The 15,654-nt window shown below is 44.7% G+C and overlaps 1 long non-coding RNA gene across 2 annotated transcripts in view; it reads left to right on the top strand.

The window, feature by feature from the left end:
* Window positions 1–3,298: 3,298 nt before the first annotated feature.
* The window catches only part of LOC118176459, a 40,239-nt gene continuing 27,883 nt past the window's right edge, over window positions 3,299–15,654 (top strand). For both annotated transcript variants that reach the window (XR_004755414.1, XR_004755413.1), the window contains exon 1: window positions 3,299–3,395. This is a non-coding gene — a long non-coding RNA (uncharacterized LOC118176459). The remainder of the gene's footprint in view (window positions 3,396–15,654) is intronic.

Here is a 15,654-nt window from a genome sequence, read left to right as displayed (position 1 = left end):
ATGAATTCGGCCTGAAACTATCATAAATGAGCCTTACCCATGAACCCATGATTCAGAGACAGAACATTTGCGATCACTTGCAGTGAGCTCAGTTTCCTCCATCTGCAGCTCCCAGAGGCCTCCTCCTTCAAGCCAGGCCTACACACAGGCAGGGCGAAGCTGAGGGAATTTGTTTGCCTTGTGCTTCTTACCGGAGTGCAGCTTTAATCTTTGAATGTTTGCAAACTCCTGGCTAATAACAACGGACCTTGTGTCTTCTGCATCCCGACAGCCATTGTGTTTTATTGGGGTTATCAAAGCAGGATTACCTGGAGTTTATCAGCACAAAGCCACCTACACAACATTAAAAACCAAAAAAAAACACAGATACTACTAGCATCATCTTGAACTAACAGCGATTTTTCCAACTAAGGATCCACGCTTGCTTGCTTGCACTAAAAGCTGACTCACCTGCTGAAACAAGCCAATCCCACCATTCCAGCCTATGCTGCCTCACCTCTAACAGGACATGAGAAGACAATGCAATTCTCCCCTTCAAATAACTTTCTGAAAGCAACAAAAACACTCATTTTATGGATTATGGGGGAAAGGAATAGCTTCTTGGCGAGGCCAGGAAGGGAACCAGTAAAACCACTGTACTGGACTTTCGGAGAGCTGACTTTGGGCTGCTCAGGACACTGGTTGGTAGAGTCCCTTGGGAGGCGGTTCTGAAGGGCAGAGGGGTCCAGGAAGGCTGGGCGCTCTTCAAGAGGCAAATCCTAATGGCGCAGGAGCGGTCTGTTCCCATGTGCCCAAAGATGAGCCAGCGGGGAAGAAGACCAGCCTGGCTGAACAGAGAACTGTGGCTTGAGCTTAGGAGAAAAAAGAGGGTTTATAATCTTTGGAAAAGTGGGCAGGCCACTAGGGAGGACTATAAGGATGTAGCGAGGCTATGCAGGGACAAAATTAGGAAGGCCAAAGCTCATCTGGAGCTCAATCTGGCTACTGCCGTTAAAGATAACAAAAAACGCTTTTATAAATACGTCAACACAAAAAGGAGGACAAAGGAGAATCTCCATCCTTTACTGGATGCAGGGGGAAACTTAGTTACAAGAGATGAGGAAAAGGCGGAGGTGCTCAATGCCTTCTTTGCCTCAGTCTTTAGCGGCAATACCGGTTGTTCTCTGGATTCCCAGTACCCTGAGCTGGTGGAAGGGGATGGGGAGCAGGATGTGGCCCTCACCATCCACGAAGAACTGGTTGGTGACCTGCTACGGCACTTGGATGTGCACAAGTCGATGGGGCCGGATGGGATCCACCCAAGGGTACTGAGAGAACTGGCAGAGGAGCTGGCCAAGCCACTATCCATCATTTATCAGCAGTCCTGGCTATCGGGGGAGGTCCCAGCTGACTGGCGGCTAGCGAATGTGACGCCCATCTACAAGAAGGGCCGGAGGGCTGACCCGGGGAACTACAGGCCTGTCAGTTTGACCTCAGTACCAGGGAAGCTCATGGAGCAGATCCTCTTGGGAGTCATCATGCGGCACTTGAAGGGCAAGCAGGCGATCAGGCCCAGTCAGCATGGGTTTATGGAAGGCAGGTCCTGCTTGACGAACCTGATCTCCTTCTATGACAAAGTGTCGCGCTGGGTGGACGAGGGAAAGGCTGTGGATGTGGTCTACCTTGACTTCAGCAAGGCTTTTGACACCGTCTCCCACAGCATTCTCCTCAAGAAACTGGCTGCTCTTGGCTTGGACTGGCGCACGCTTCGTTGGGTTAGAAACTGGCTGGATAGCCAGGCCCAAAGAGTTGTGGTAAATGGAGTCAAGTCCAGTTGGAGGCCAGTCACTAGTGGCGTCCCCCAGGGCTCGGTGCTGGGGCCGGTCCTCTTTAACATCTTCATCAATGATCTGGACGAGGGCATTGAGTGCACCCTCAGTAAGTTTGCAGATGACACCAAGTTAGGTGCGTGTGTCGATCTGCTCGAGGGTAGGAAGGCTCTGCAGGAGGATCTGGATAGGCTGCACCAATGGGCTGAGGTCAACTGCATGAAGTTTAACAAGGCCAAGTGCTGGGTCCTGCACCTGGGGCGTAATAACCCCAAGCAGAGCTACAGGCTGGGAGATGAGTGGCTGGAGAGCTGCCAGGCGGAGAAGGACCTGGGAGTGATAGTGGACAGTCGGCTGAATATGAGCCAGCAGTGTGCTCAGGTGGCCAAGAAGGCCAACGGCATCCTGGCTTGTATCAGAAATAGTGTGACCAGCAGGGCTAGGGAGGTGATCGTCCCCCTGTACTCGGCTCTGGTGAGGCCGCACCTCGAGTACTGTGTTCAGTTTTGGGCCCCTCGCTACAAGAAGGACATCGAGGCGCTTGAGCGGGTCCAAAGAAGGGCGACGAAGCTGGTGAGGGGCCTGGAGAACAAGTCCTACGAGGAGCGGCTGAAGGAGCTGGGCTTATTCAGCCTGGAGAAGAGGAGGCTCAGGGGCGACCTTATCGCTCTCTACAGATACCTTAAAGGAGGCTGTAGAGAGGTGGGGGTTGGCCTGTTCTCCCACGTGCCTGGTGACAGGACGAGGGGGAATGGGCTAAAGTTGTGCCAGGGGAGTTTTAGGTTAGATGTTAGGAAGAGCTTCTTTACTGAAAGGGTTGTGAGGCATTGGAACAGGCTGCCCAGGGAGGTGGTGGAGTCACCATCCCTGGAAGTCTTCAAAAGACGTTTTGATGTAGAGCTTAGGGATATGGTTTAGTGGGGACTGTTAGTGTTAGGTTAGAGGTTGGACTTGATGATCTTGAGGTCTCTTCCAACCTAGAAATTCTGTGATTCTGTGATTCTGTGATTCAGCTGAGGGCACTGCCTATCCCTCCCGTTCCCGTCACTTCTCCTCAGAGAACCAGGCTGGTGACCCCAACCGGACGCCGGGGGGCGCCATCTTGTCTTCCTTCCTCAGCTCTTCCACAGCCCCTGGAGCACCGCGGCGCCATCTTCTCCTTCCTCACGCCTCTCCTTAGCCCCATCCCGGCTCTGCGGCCCTATAACCAAGGCGGTGCCACCGGGGAAGACTCGTTGCTCGTGCCTGCCATGACGATCTGTTAACGTGGCACCAGGAAGATGAGTTTGTGGTGACTTACTGTTAATTTATCTCACGATAATTTTGGGTGCTGCAAGTTACAGGGCCCTCCTGTAGGGAGGGTCAGGCTTGATGCTCTTGCCCAAGTGGTTCGTGAGGGAGACCAGGCTGTGGAGCATCGTGTGCTTTTGGCCTGAGGGCTTTCAGCCCCACAAATTGTACTGTCGTATTTTCTCTTGTTTCTTCTGACAGAAAACTTTCTGGGCCATGCAGTGTGCTCGCAGCTGTTACAGAAGTGCCATAGGCTGCAGACCTGTGTCAGCCTCGGAGCTCTCTGGCTCTGATGAGGTACGTGCAGAGGGCTGGGACCTGGGGTCCCGCTTTACCTCAGAGATGTTGCCAACGGGTTCTTATTTTCCAGCCTCTTCACTGACTGACTTTTTGCCCCCCCCCCCCCCCCCCCCCCCCCCTTTTTTTTTTAAGGGACTTCCCTGTGATATGTTGCGTAAGAAAGATTTCAACCTGAGGTAAATGAGAGTGGATGTTTAAAATACCCATGGAAAAAATCACCTTTGCCTGGAGCGTGGTACTTTAAATACATAAATGAAAATATATTGGTAAATAAATACCAAATGCAGCAGTTTCTTTGCCATGCAGCATGAGTTACTAGTGCTGTATTTTGCAGCATGTTGTTACATTCCTCTTAAGACCCTCTTTACCTTTATTTCTGCACCAATCTGACAAGTCTTCTGTGCTTTATTAAGCTTTCCTGGTTGGAATTGATTTTTTTTTTTCTTTAAAAGTCTTTTCCCTGATCAAGGATTTTTCTGCATTAATGAAGTGGTATGTTCTTGTGTCTATAAATGGAACAGTATGTGTGACACAGCAAGTGAATGGGGAGCAATAGAGAAACCTCTAAGAAAAATACCTCTTGTACTAGCAAAAGCATGGAAATGAGAAATGTTTTGCAAAATCATTTGTGTATGGGCAGTACCTCACAAGATGTAGGTTACTGTAGTATTTGTTTTATGACTTTTGTGTTGTAATTCAGCAGCAAAGCCGTATAGCTTTCTTGCAATTACTAAGTTAGAACAATGTGATACTTAAAATCATTTTTCATTTTCTATGATTTTTTAAATCCTGCTTGGGTTTTCTATTGGCAGTCCTATAAATATTATTGGCAGTGCGGTGTTGCTGATCGTGTTAATTGCTCTATAGAACTCCTGTTGATGTAGTGAGCTTAGTTTTGCTGTTAACACACATATCCATTCCCTGTTTCTGGCTTCCCACCAATGCATGGTGAAAGCTTGCTGAATAAGAATATTTGGCTGCCCAAGTTTAACTGGGCAGTATTTTAAAGATATAAATCATGTCGGTATGACGAGACATTTGACTTTAATCCTTCAAAGAGACATTTAAAAAAACAAACCCCCCCAAAATAAACAAACCCCTTGTGCTAGATAGTTACAGTCGGAAAATCCTGAAGCCATCCCAGAGGATCATTAGTTCAGAGAGATGGCAGTACAGGACAATTAGATAAGAATTTGGTGGTTAGATGAAAGTGAGAACTCCCAAACCCTCACGGGAGCAGTACTAGCTGAACTACCATGATCAAAATGAGTAAAATGTAAGTTTGTAGTAATTTTGCTTTCCTTGTTCTTTTTGTCGGGAGGCAAAAAGATAACATTGTGCACTCGAGTAATTTATTTATTTAGTTTTTAAATTGAAGATTTATATATGGTTCTAACTAGTCTATAGTAGCTACTTTACCCACAAGGTACCATTCGAAATTTTTCCTTCAGGCATTTGTTTGTGAAAGCAATTCTCATTTATGGCAAAAAGATGTGTCTGGGAGACTGAGTGTATTTGCTGGTAAGGCAAACATATGGAATGCCTGGGAAGGTGGCAGGCTGAGGAGGAGGTCATCTCCTAACTTAAATTAATAAAACTTTCGAAGGGTCTGATTCAGGTAAGGAGGACACCATGGTCAGAATGGTGGTTTTCCCATAGTGAAGCTAATGCCTTATGTTTGTAAATATGCTTATCCTGGGGAAAAAAAAAAAAAAAAAGCTACATCACTTGTGTGTTAACAGGGGAAAATGATGTTCAGAACTAAGAGTGTGCTGCCCAGGCAGTAATGCCTTTTGCCTAAAGCTGGGGTGGATTTTGCATAATGTTTGCAATACTGCAGCCAGGTGAAAGCCTTCTGACTACCAAGCATTTGAAAGAAGCCAGCTTCTAATTTCTCTACTGAATGAAGTGTTGGAAACCTTAAGTACTCATTCTGACACGGGATGAAAACAAGTATGAGACTTAAGTGCAAACATTTTGTGGGAACACCATAACAAGAGGACTGCTGTTTTTCAAATAGTGGAGTTTTTGGTAATTGTTTCCCTTCAGAGACTTGTTAGTAAAGCACAAGCACCTTTGTAGCCCTGTCCACAGCTGTGGGAGATGTGGCACAGCTGTGTTCAAGCATTACTAAGGATGCCATAGCACTGTAGGTTTCACTGTGCAGCCCAGCGTGCCAAAGTTAACATAAATGTTTAGGCTAAGAGTTGTAATTTCATTGTTCTCATGTTTTTCCTCATTCTTCCTCTCACTACTCCATCCTTCTGTGTTCTGCTAAGGATACATGTTTTTGTCTGAAGGAATCCTGCTAGCGTTGCCTCTTTACAGAAATAAGCCCAGCAAACTTGGGCAGGCAGTTGTCTGCAGTGTGGTACCTGCGAGTTGGGCTCTTTCTAGCTGAGGAAACTTGTGACCTGTGTCCTGTTTCCTGAGAAGCTCAGCTAAAGCTTTCTTTGTGGAAACGCCGTGTTTGAGCAAGCCTGTGAATGAACTGCTTGCACGGTAGGAAGCATTAGCTGAGGCATTGGATGAAGGACAGAGAAAGTGCTGATTGGTGCCGAAAGCCTATCTAGTTTCCTTGACTCCTGGGATGTTAGATGGGTAGAATGAGGTTAAAATAGATCGTTAGGTTTATATTTTAAAACCAGCAGAAATGTCCGGGAAAGTAGAAATTGAAGAAACAATACGATGGATGGAGAGCAGCAAGATTGATTTGTTGCACAAATTAGTGCATAAAGTAATTAAAGTTATACAGGCCCAGTGTACCTAATGGGAAGCGTCCACTGATTTTAAACAGCTTTGGGGGCATGCTTCTACAGAGCAGAACTGAGACTACTGATGAAGTCAAGCATTGTTTAGAGTAGTAAGCATACACAAAATCTTTTTCTTGGGGATCCTCAAGGAGGCAATAAGAATGCAGACTGAGCCTTAAAAGCAAGGATTTTGGGAAGGCCAGGTCATGTAACATGGCAGAATTGTATATGAGATCTTGAATACACATGTAATTATTAAAATGATCGTATACTTGCAAGAATGGGGGTAATGTTTGTAAATTAGTGTTTGGACAGTATCTAGCACATTGGTCTGTATGCAAAACCTCATATATGATTAATAACAAATAGTAAACTTACTTGAATAAAACAGCATCCTTCAATGTGTGAATGACCAAGGCATCTTTGAGGATGTGCGGGATTTATATCATTATCCAGTTCTACCTAGTGACTGGGAGCAATGGAAATACTTCTGTTAACGTGCTGGTTATATGACATCTTTTCTTTCTCTTCCTGAGTGACTAAGTAGTTCTTCTAGGTAAGACTTCTCTTAATGCCATCGTAATTGTAGCATGGCTTATCCTGCTACTTTGATGCTTTGTGCATTCTCTTCGTGCTCTAATTTTATGTGTTTACTGGGATTTGGGTGGCCAATTGTTTGGAAATGGATGACTCAGAATGGTGTAACTGTCACCAGCTACGTTAATATTTACAGAGCGATTAGCAGAATATCATGGTGTCCCGTCCATCCTCTGCCCCCCCACCCCATGTAAACACGGAAGCTACGTGACAGCTGTTATTTACGTGTAGTCAAGCAAGATGGTTTATAGCTCTGTGGCATCCAGTGCTGAATCCCAAACTTGATTACAGGAGACTCAAGAATTCAAGGTGACTACCTGCTGTACTGAGCAGAGGTTTATGGAGGTGAATTTAAGAGGCAGAGCAACTCATACCTTTTACATAACGCTTCTTCCCAGGTAGGTCTTAGATCCTAAGCTACAGATGCAATAATTTCTTCCTTGTTCTACAGGTGGAGAAACTAAGGTACAAAACAGTGGTAAGTCCTGTCTGTCTCTGTGGAGGATGGACAGGGAGAGCTGATAAAATAACTTGGATTTCTTGAGACTTAAATCTAATTCCCGTGACTTCTCTAATGACATGGGAAATATCATCGTGATCAGTAGTTTTCAGGCTCTTGCAACCTCCCTTCCATATTTCAAGGAAGTTGTGTGAAATTTCAGATGGGTCCACACGCAGGTTGCTATACAGCATGCACAAACCCAGTTTTCTTAAGATTTCTTTTGTGAATCTGTCACAAATAGTTCATGATCTCCTTCCCTGCCCCCCTCCGAGAAGTGTGAACCACAGGATGGAATTTGCTGGTGTAGGAGTGTTGTTAGCCAAAGCTGTAAGGCCTGAAGTGTGAAGGAAAATGTGTTTGAAGGCAGGTTTGAACTTGCTAGATTAACCTGCTGCATTGCTCTTCAGATAGTTGCAACTACTACTTTGCTCTTCAGATAGTTTCAGCTGGAGAAAAATCTCAAGTGGAATTGTTGTGGAATGTGTTTGACTTCAGGTCAGAAAAGGAAGCTTTGTCAGTTTTTGTTTGTGGATGCCACTGTGGCTCCTGAAGGACCACAGGTGGTACAGGTTGGGGCAGTGGTGGGGGCCTTTATGTGGAGCAATTGTGTTGACTTGAGTAGCCTCTGCCTTGTTGCAGGAGTCAAAACTGGGAGGAACTTAAATGGTGACAGGCAGGTACTGCCCTTAGTGTCCTGGTATGTCAGTAGGGGCCTTCAGCTTATATTTAGGGCCAGCTTGGGCAGGCTTGGCTGGTTCAGGGACCATCACCCCAGTGGAAGCACTGACAGAAAGCTGCCTGGCAAGTAACATTCGTGTGGGGTTTAAAAGAAAACAGCCTGTGGAGCAGTAGGATTGGGAACAGTGTTCTAAGCCCATGCTTGGAGATGTGGGGTTGGGGAATGGGAAAAGGAGTGGACAATGCTATCTGAGCTTCATTGACTTTTTTTTTTTTTTTTTTTTTTTAATATATGGAAGACTTTAAGTTCTTTATGATGGCTTTGTATTTCCTCGCAGGGACAAAACCGGTATCTGAGTGGGACTGCTCTGCCTTGAGTACTTGTAGCCCTGGGTTTTCCAGCCAGTGCTGCAGTGTGTAGTGTAGGCTAACCTCAGTGCTCTTAAACAGTAAACTGAACTAAGCCAGTCGAGCTCTGCCAGAAATCGGAGCTTCAGAAAAACAGTTTGTATTTAAAAGTGCCTTTGGGGTTCTCATGTTATGTTTCCTGTAGATGGTTGGTGGATATACTGTGCCACTATATGCAAGCCTATGGAGCTCTTGATCTCAACAGCTAGACAGCCTATGTGTGTTTTCTGTCGCATGCCTATGTGTTGAAAATACTTAGGGAATTAGGTTCCACTCCATGCAGGCGAAGTGATAGGAATTTTGATTATGAAATGGAAGAGGTAAGTTCATTTGAGTGTAATTCCACATTTTGCTCTTGAGGCATAAGCATGTAGTTTGTAATTTGCTGTTAAGTTCTTTTGTTTTATGTGCAATAATCTAAAGATGTTTCGACTTTCAGTTCATTGCCAAGTACTTATATCTATGATTAAGCATGTGTACAATGTAAATGGACATTTTTGAACCATGTGTTCCATAAAATATCAGTAGCACATACAGTGCTGTAGGTTCAGGGATTCATTGGATCTTTGGTCTTTAAAATATTCTTGTTTAAAAGGCCATAGTATTGCTTTTCACTTGATACTTAACCTGCAGCTAGAAATGAGAGAAGGACATAGGCATCGTGCTTCTTACGGGCTTTTGGTTTGAGTTTATTTTGCTCTTTTTGATTAGTAAGAAACCTTGTTAGAATAATAAAAAAAAGTCTTCCCTGGTGAAAGCGTACTGAAGTTTCCTTCAGCTGCAAGAAAGAACTAGTGTAGAGACAGTCCAAAAGCAGGGCTTGTTCCATGGATGAAGTCTTTGTGTTTTATCCCTGCTACTAAGTGTCTAGATTCCTTTCTTATCACAGAACAAGCTTTCCAAGTTTGGTGATGAGAGGACACAGATTTGCTAGAAAAGCACCTTTAGTTTGATAAATTTCTGCTAGAAAATCTGGCCTCAGTTCCTCTCTTCTGACAGGCCATTTCCAGGCCCTAGGGCTGAGACCCCTCCTCACTCTAAGCTTCATCCCTGCCGTAACTGCAGTGAGGTTAAAGCTAGCCTCTTGAACTCTGCGGCTAGCTTCATGGAAGCAATTGTGATTACCCAATTATTTGTATGTCAATTGGTATCAGTTAAGTGATTACAAGCTCATTCATCTGCATGCTTTGGGATGGACAAACCTTCAGTATTTCTTGGGGACAGAAATATAGAAGCAGTACGTTACAGTTGCAAGGATCGCAGCATGGCCCCTGTCATTTGGAGGCTGATCATACAAAGGAAGGCTGTGCACGCTTTAGCACCCTTCCTGGCTGTATGCGGTAACACCACCAGGTACAGTGTATGCACCTGGATCCTGTGTATCACTGAACACAAGTGAAGGATTGTTTGCAAGAAAATCTCTGTGAATTTATGACAAGAACCCAACCTAGAAGTTGGAAGCTGTCTTTCTTTATTAGAGCTTACTGCTTTGTATCCAGAACTTGATTTCTTTTCTACAGAAACAAATTGATTTTTAAATGCAGGAGTATATCAATGTATTCATTCACCTCTGATTTATTTGGATAAATGTGACATTTAAATTCCAGCCACCTTCAACCCTTTGCCCTTCTTACGGTAATTAATTCATACTTTGTTACAGTACCGCTCAGAACAGGCTTAATCAGTTGTGGATGTTATCCTCAACATCTGTGACGTTTGTGTAAAACCTGTAGGAGCCTGACGCTGTATGAAATTGCTCTCATTACACAGTTCATTTTGAGATTGTAAGTACCCATGCTGCTCAGAAAACAGGATTAGGGTGAAGTATTGTATTAACACACTTAATCCATAACTAAAATAATATTCATTACTCCTATCCTATTTTAGGAGACAAATGTTTTATTTAAACTGGGAATGCCCTTTCTGAATAGGACTTAAATAGTTACAATATGAAATTGAAGTCCGCAATGAAAAAGATTAGTTGGAGCTTGTAATACACCAAGATTATGTACCAGATAGGAGGCAGTGTCAGAGGTGTGGCCACTTTGTTGGAGCTGCTTCTCTGCAGCTGGCAAGGATAAAATTTTAATTCCTTTCTGAAAAGTTGTTCTGTGGTGTATGTCAGAGTGGTCCAAAAACCATCTTCCCAGGGTATGTCTGAATTACTTGCTAGTAAGGCGTTAGTTTTTCAGACCGCTGACTGGCTGCTGGTATTTCCAGCAATGTCTGTGTTGTAGCCATGTTTTTTGGCTCATGGGCTGGGACTGAACTGGAGGACTCCAGAGCTCAAACAATGAGAGCCGACAGCTTCAGTGAACGAGCCAAGCTCCTGTCGTGGGTGGCTGTCACAACACACATGCTTTGCATGTTCACTAGAGGATGGATGAAGAGCATTAGAGCAGTAATGCTGGATTTTTCTCCAAGCACAGAGGCTGTCTGTAGTCTCTGTCAAAATTACTTCTTCTAGGCTGGAAACAACTGCGGGATCTTTGTTGGCGAGCATGCCGTGGCAGGGTCATGCTGGTGGCTGCCTTTAATTGAAGTGAACGCAAGATGGCTGCCTGCGTACAGCAGGGCTGCAGCATTGTGCAGAGAAAAGAAAGGCACAGCTGCTGTGTGCCCGCTTAACCTTGCAGCACTCCCTTGCCTGAATTTGCTAAATTCATCACATTGCTAGTCCCAATTAGGAATAAAAGAGGAATTGTATTCTTTAGCAAAGTATTAAAATGTTTCTAGGCAGAGAATGCCTTTAATAGCTGGATACCTTGGTTATCCAAAACAACAAAGTCCTGCTGAAGCAGAGGGAAGCTTCACGCTTTTCATTCTGCTTTGGGGATGTTTTTGTGAAGCACATTGTGGAAAGGAATGCACATACCTCTGGTTGTAGTTTGTAGCTATGGGATGGGGGATGCTCCATGTTTATTGTCTATTCTGCCTGATTCAGGGTGAAGTTCTTCCTTCCTGCATACACTGAGCAGGGAATAAAAGAGAATCTCCCTGTTAAATATCTGTGTGGCATACCTGGATTCATTTTTACCCAACTTCACACACCTAAATGCTGTTTCTCCAAACTATGACAGTACTGATAGGAGAGGATAATATGAATAGAAAAACCTAAGAATTAGCAGAACAGTTGACAGAAGGAACAGCAGAGAAGTAAAGTTACCGTTTTGTACAGATCTTTGTTATAAATCCAACGTTTTGCTGTATGTTGGTGCCTAGCAAAGACCAAGAGACCAATTAATGGATTGAAGGAAAAAAACAATTCTGCAAAACCTCCGAGTTCTTGTTGTTGTTGTTTTTTTCCCTCCTATGGAAAAAGGATCAGCCAAGCAGCACAGGATCTGGTCTGGATAAGGAAGGAGCCTGGCCAGAGCCAATCCCTCGGTCATATAAGATACGTGAGACTTCGCATTCTGAGCAGCTTCTTGTACCAGTGGGTAGAGGAGCCTTCTATGTTTCTTTTCGGCTAGAGATTTTTCTGATGTAAGAACCACAGAAGATGGACATAGGGCCTTCAAAAGGTAGCTCTTTCCAATTTGTCAGGGACAGTTTTCCAGGATGGTTCAGAAATGTCTCTCTCTGAAAAGAAAATGTCTCTCTGTCTCTCTCTGAAAGATCATTTCTGTAATTAGTAGTGGAATTAGGATTTCCTTTATTTTCTGGTTTACCAATTGCCTTTTTTTCCATCTGTGTTAGCATTGGTTTGAACTGATATTTAAGGTGTGAAAATATTTTGCCATTTTTGGACAAAGGTATAATTTTATGTTAACATGAAGTTGCTGTGGGAGAATGATCATGAGTACATGTTTTAAAATGAGTTTTCAATTGAAATTGATTTCAGAAACAAGGAAAAAACAAGATGAGCACAATTTAAAAAAATACTCAAGTATCAATGAGACAAGTATTTTGGTTTAAATGTATTAATCTTGTTCAGATCTCCTTTCTTTCGGAGAGTGGTCTTGTGGAAGAACTGTTCTCTCTTGCAGAATTTTCTACTTGTCTAGTAAGCTTTCAGGGATTGTTTAAATATGCTGTAGAATAACTGTCATTTTCTATTATCATTTTATAGGCATTCATATGTCATTTATGAAGAAGCTATTCAATTTCATCTATAATAAATGGTAAGGGTCTGCTTCATAAAGGATCTGTATGTGACTGCAAAAAAGATGTGGATTATCATGCAGTCCCCTTTAAATATCTGGGAAATCAGCGTAGCAAAAAATCTCTCGATAGGAATATGACTTTATTCTAACTGTGCTTGAGCATGGAAACAAACATAAACTTTGCCAGGGAAACAGCCTGTGTAAAGTTAGTGCTGGTGTTTAGTCACTTGCTGTAGTTTCAGCCAGAATCAGAGTTTGATTGCCGTAAATGAAAAGAGATTGTATAGGCTGCTTGCCTCCTGTTGTAGGACGATGAAAGCAGTGCCGTATCAAATAGTTGTGATGAGCTTCAATTCATGAGTAAAAATGCATGGGGTGATTTAGACCCCATGGTCTAAAGGTGTGTTAAATGATTGGTGCCTTTTGGTAAATGGCAGCAGGGGGAACTGGCACCTTGAGGTTCTGTGTGGGTGGCTGTGTTGGACCCCTGTGCCCTGGCTGGATGCCTGCAGGGCACTGGGCACCGTGCTCAGGAGAGCAGAGCCTGCTGTGTTCCCTGGCCACGGCAATCAGCTGAAAGGCCAAGGCATGCCCTTAGTGGGGTGCGATCGGAGTGTTTTGCTCACCCTCTGTTCTGAGCAGGCTACTACCAGGTTTTGGTCTTAGTTTTGGAGAGGGCAAGGGAGCAGGCAGAAAGGGAAGTTCAATTGTAGAGATCTCATGTAGCACAAGATGGCAGTAATGCTCTACTATTTTTACATTCACCATCCTGGAGTTGAACAGACACGAAGTTAGAGCTGCAGAATGCAAAGTTGAGACTTCTTGCCTCAGAGATAACTTCATCTGCATCCCCCCCCCCTCCCCCCCCTCCCCCCCCACACACTTTGTTCCATTTTTCCTGCTTTTCCTTGAGGTCCAGGGATGGGACAGAATGGGAAACAAGTGACCTGAGCCTCCTTCCTCAAACCCGCACAAACTGAATCCAACTGAGGTTGGTACTGAGGGAAAATGAGTTGCAACGTGCTCACCAACCCTCCAGTTGCTGCAAGACCTGTGCTAGGTACAGGCCTCCTGGAGCCTCACCGGAGGGACCAAGATAGCACGGAGTGAGATCTGAGTACAGGGACCGTCAAATCATGCTGTGGTGTAGATCTAATTCTCTGTTACTAATGGCAGAAAAAAAGTGGTTTTCTCTACCAAGCTCTCTTGTGGTCTTCTTCAGAACAAATCTAAATAATGACTTCTTGTGGCCTTATCTCAGAAATGGCCTCATGTTGGCTATAATCATGTAGCCTTGTTCTCAGCTGGAGCGCGCAGTTCTTCCATGGTGTGTGCAGGCCAGGTCTGCATCACGGGGGAGCTGTTCGCCACCTCTGGTGCCTTGTGGAGGTTAGCTGGGCAGACAGCTAACCACACGGCTGCTCGTTCCCTTCACCCTGCAGCAGGATGGGGGAGAAAAGAGCAAGAACTCTTGGTTTGAGATAAGGCCAGCTTAATAAGAGGGGGAAAAAGAAAAAGGAATTGGAAAAAAATAAACAAGTGATGCACAGTGCAATTGTTCACCACCTGCTGACTGATGGCCAGCCAGCTCCTGAGCAGCAGCAGCACCCCCTTGCCAGCTTCCCCCCATTAACTGTTAAGCACGATGCTGTGTGGTGTGGGTCATCCCTTAGGCCATCCTGGGCCAGCTGTCCTGGCTCTGTCCCCTCCCAGCTCCTCCTGGCCTCCTCGCTGGCAGGAGGTGTGAGAAGCTGGAAATTCCTTGGCTTCATGTAAGCACTGCTCTGCAACAATTGAAACTTCAGGGTGTTATCTGCATTGTTCTCAGCCTAAATGAAGAACACTGCACCATGTCAGCTGCTAGGAGGAAAATTAACTCTGTCCCAGCCAAAACCAGGACATGCCTTTACCTTGTGTTGGCCTGTGCTCTGCCTTATCTTACTGCTAATAACTCATTAATCGATTTCCATTATGGCCCTCTTCCTGAATTTGTCAATTCTGTAAAACAGCTGTTCAAACTTTTTCATGGAAATAGGCTTTCATTCATTCAGAGACAGTATTTGCATTCCTGTCATGAACGGGTCTGGGATTACTTATTTGAAAAATATCTGCATGTTATATGGGGAAGGAGTGGTGCCCATAGTGGTGCCCACATTCAGACACTAGACACTGCAGTAGAAACTCTTGGGACAATTTTGTCCTTTTTTTTTTTTTTTTTTCCCTGTACAAATTTTACAGAAAGATGGAGTACATCTGATCACAATAATGTTGCCCATTGTTTTCCACCCTGCCTACAACACAATATTGTGTTTAAAGCCTAGACATGAGGCATCTTTGCCCATATTACTAGGACAGCAATGACGGTATTGCAGTTTGTCCTGCTTTTCTGTAACCTTCCCTCCCACCCCCAGGCTGTTTGGATCGAAGCCTTTGTGTTGGCAGTCAGTGAAGGGAGGTTTCTTGGGGTTAGGCTTATCTCATTCCTCTCCATGAAGAAAACCCAGTGTTCAGCAGCATGAGGCCCACCAGATGTCACTCTTGACTTGCAGGAGAAAGCTGTTTGAGAAATCCCCCATTCTGTCTGCCAAACTGCTTTTCCCTTTGCACGCTGCTGTGATGCTACCTTGGTGTGGTTGTCATGTGTTCTGGTACAGCGTTTCTTTCAGCTGCGTGTATTGTGAGAGGAAAATGGTGTGATGTTCCTGTGCTGAATGTGCAGCATGCTAGTGATTTTGAGGAACACGGATTTAGTACAGTTTATAGAGATGACTTTTTCAGATGAATCCACGCAGTGTTTGTGTGACAAAATGCCACGACTTGCAATGCATCTGTAATTTCCCTTTATTTGTCTGATTAACTTTCTAGGCAACTGATTACATTTCCACAGTTATTTTGGTACGCTGGCAACAACAGCTAATTCTTGCTGTATTTCGCTATGTAGCACCTTCCAAATGTGGAAGTGATGCCACCCTCATCCTGGGCAGCATGTACTGAGGATAGACTTTGGGTTTCTTGCCTTGGGACTTGTCACCAAGGGTTAGCAAATTGTGCCTGGGCAGCTAGGCATTGGCGGTGTGTAATACATCCAACGAATTGCAGCCGTCCTGCTGCGTCCCACAGCCCTTCGCAGCTGGAAGGTTGTGAGAGGTCTGGGTTCTAGGACAATGTTCTAGTTCTGCTGTGGGAGGAACAGCGCTTTGTTGGGCTCAGGC

This window comes from Oxyura jamaicensis, chromosome 19 (assembly GCF_011077185.1).
Source record: "Oxyura jamaicensis isolate SHBP4307 breed ruddy duck chromosome 19, BPBGC_Ojam_1.0, whole genome shotgun sequence".
NCBI lineage: Eukaryota > Metazoa > Chordata > Aves > Anseriformes > Anatidae > Oxyura > Oxyura jamaicensis.
The sequence above is the reverse complement of the archived record's forward strand: the minus strand, read 5'-3'. Positions and strand labels throughout refer to the sequence as shown.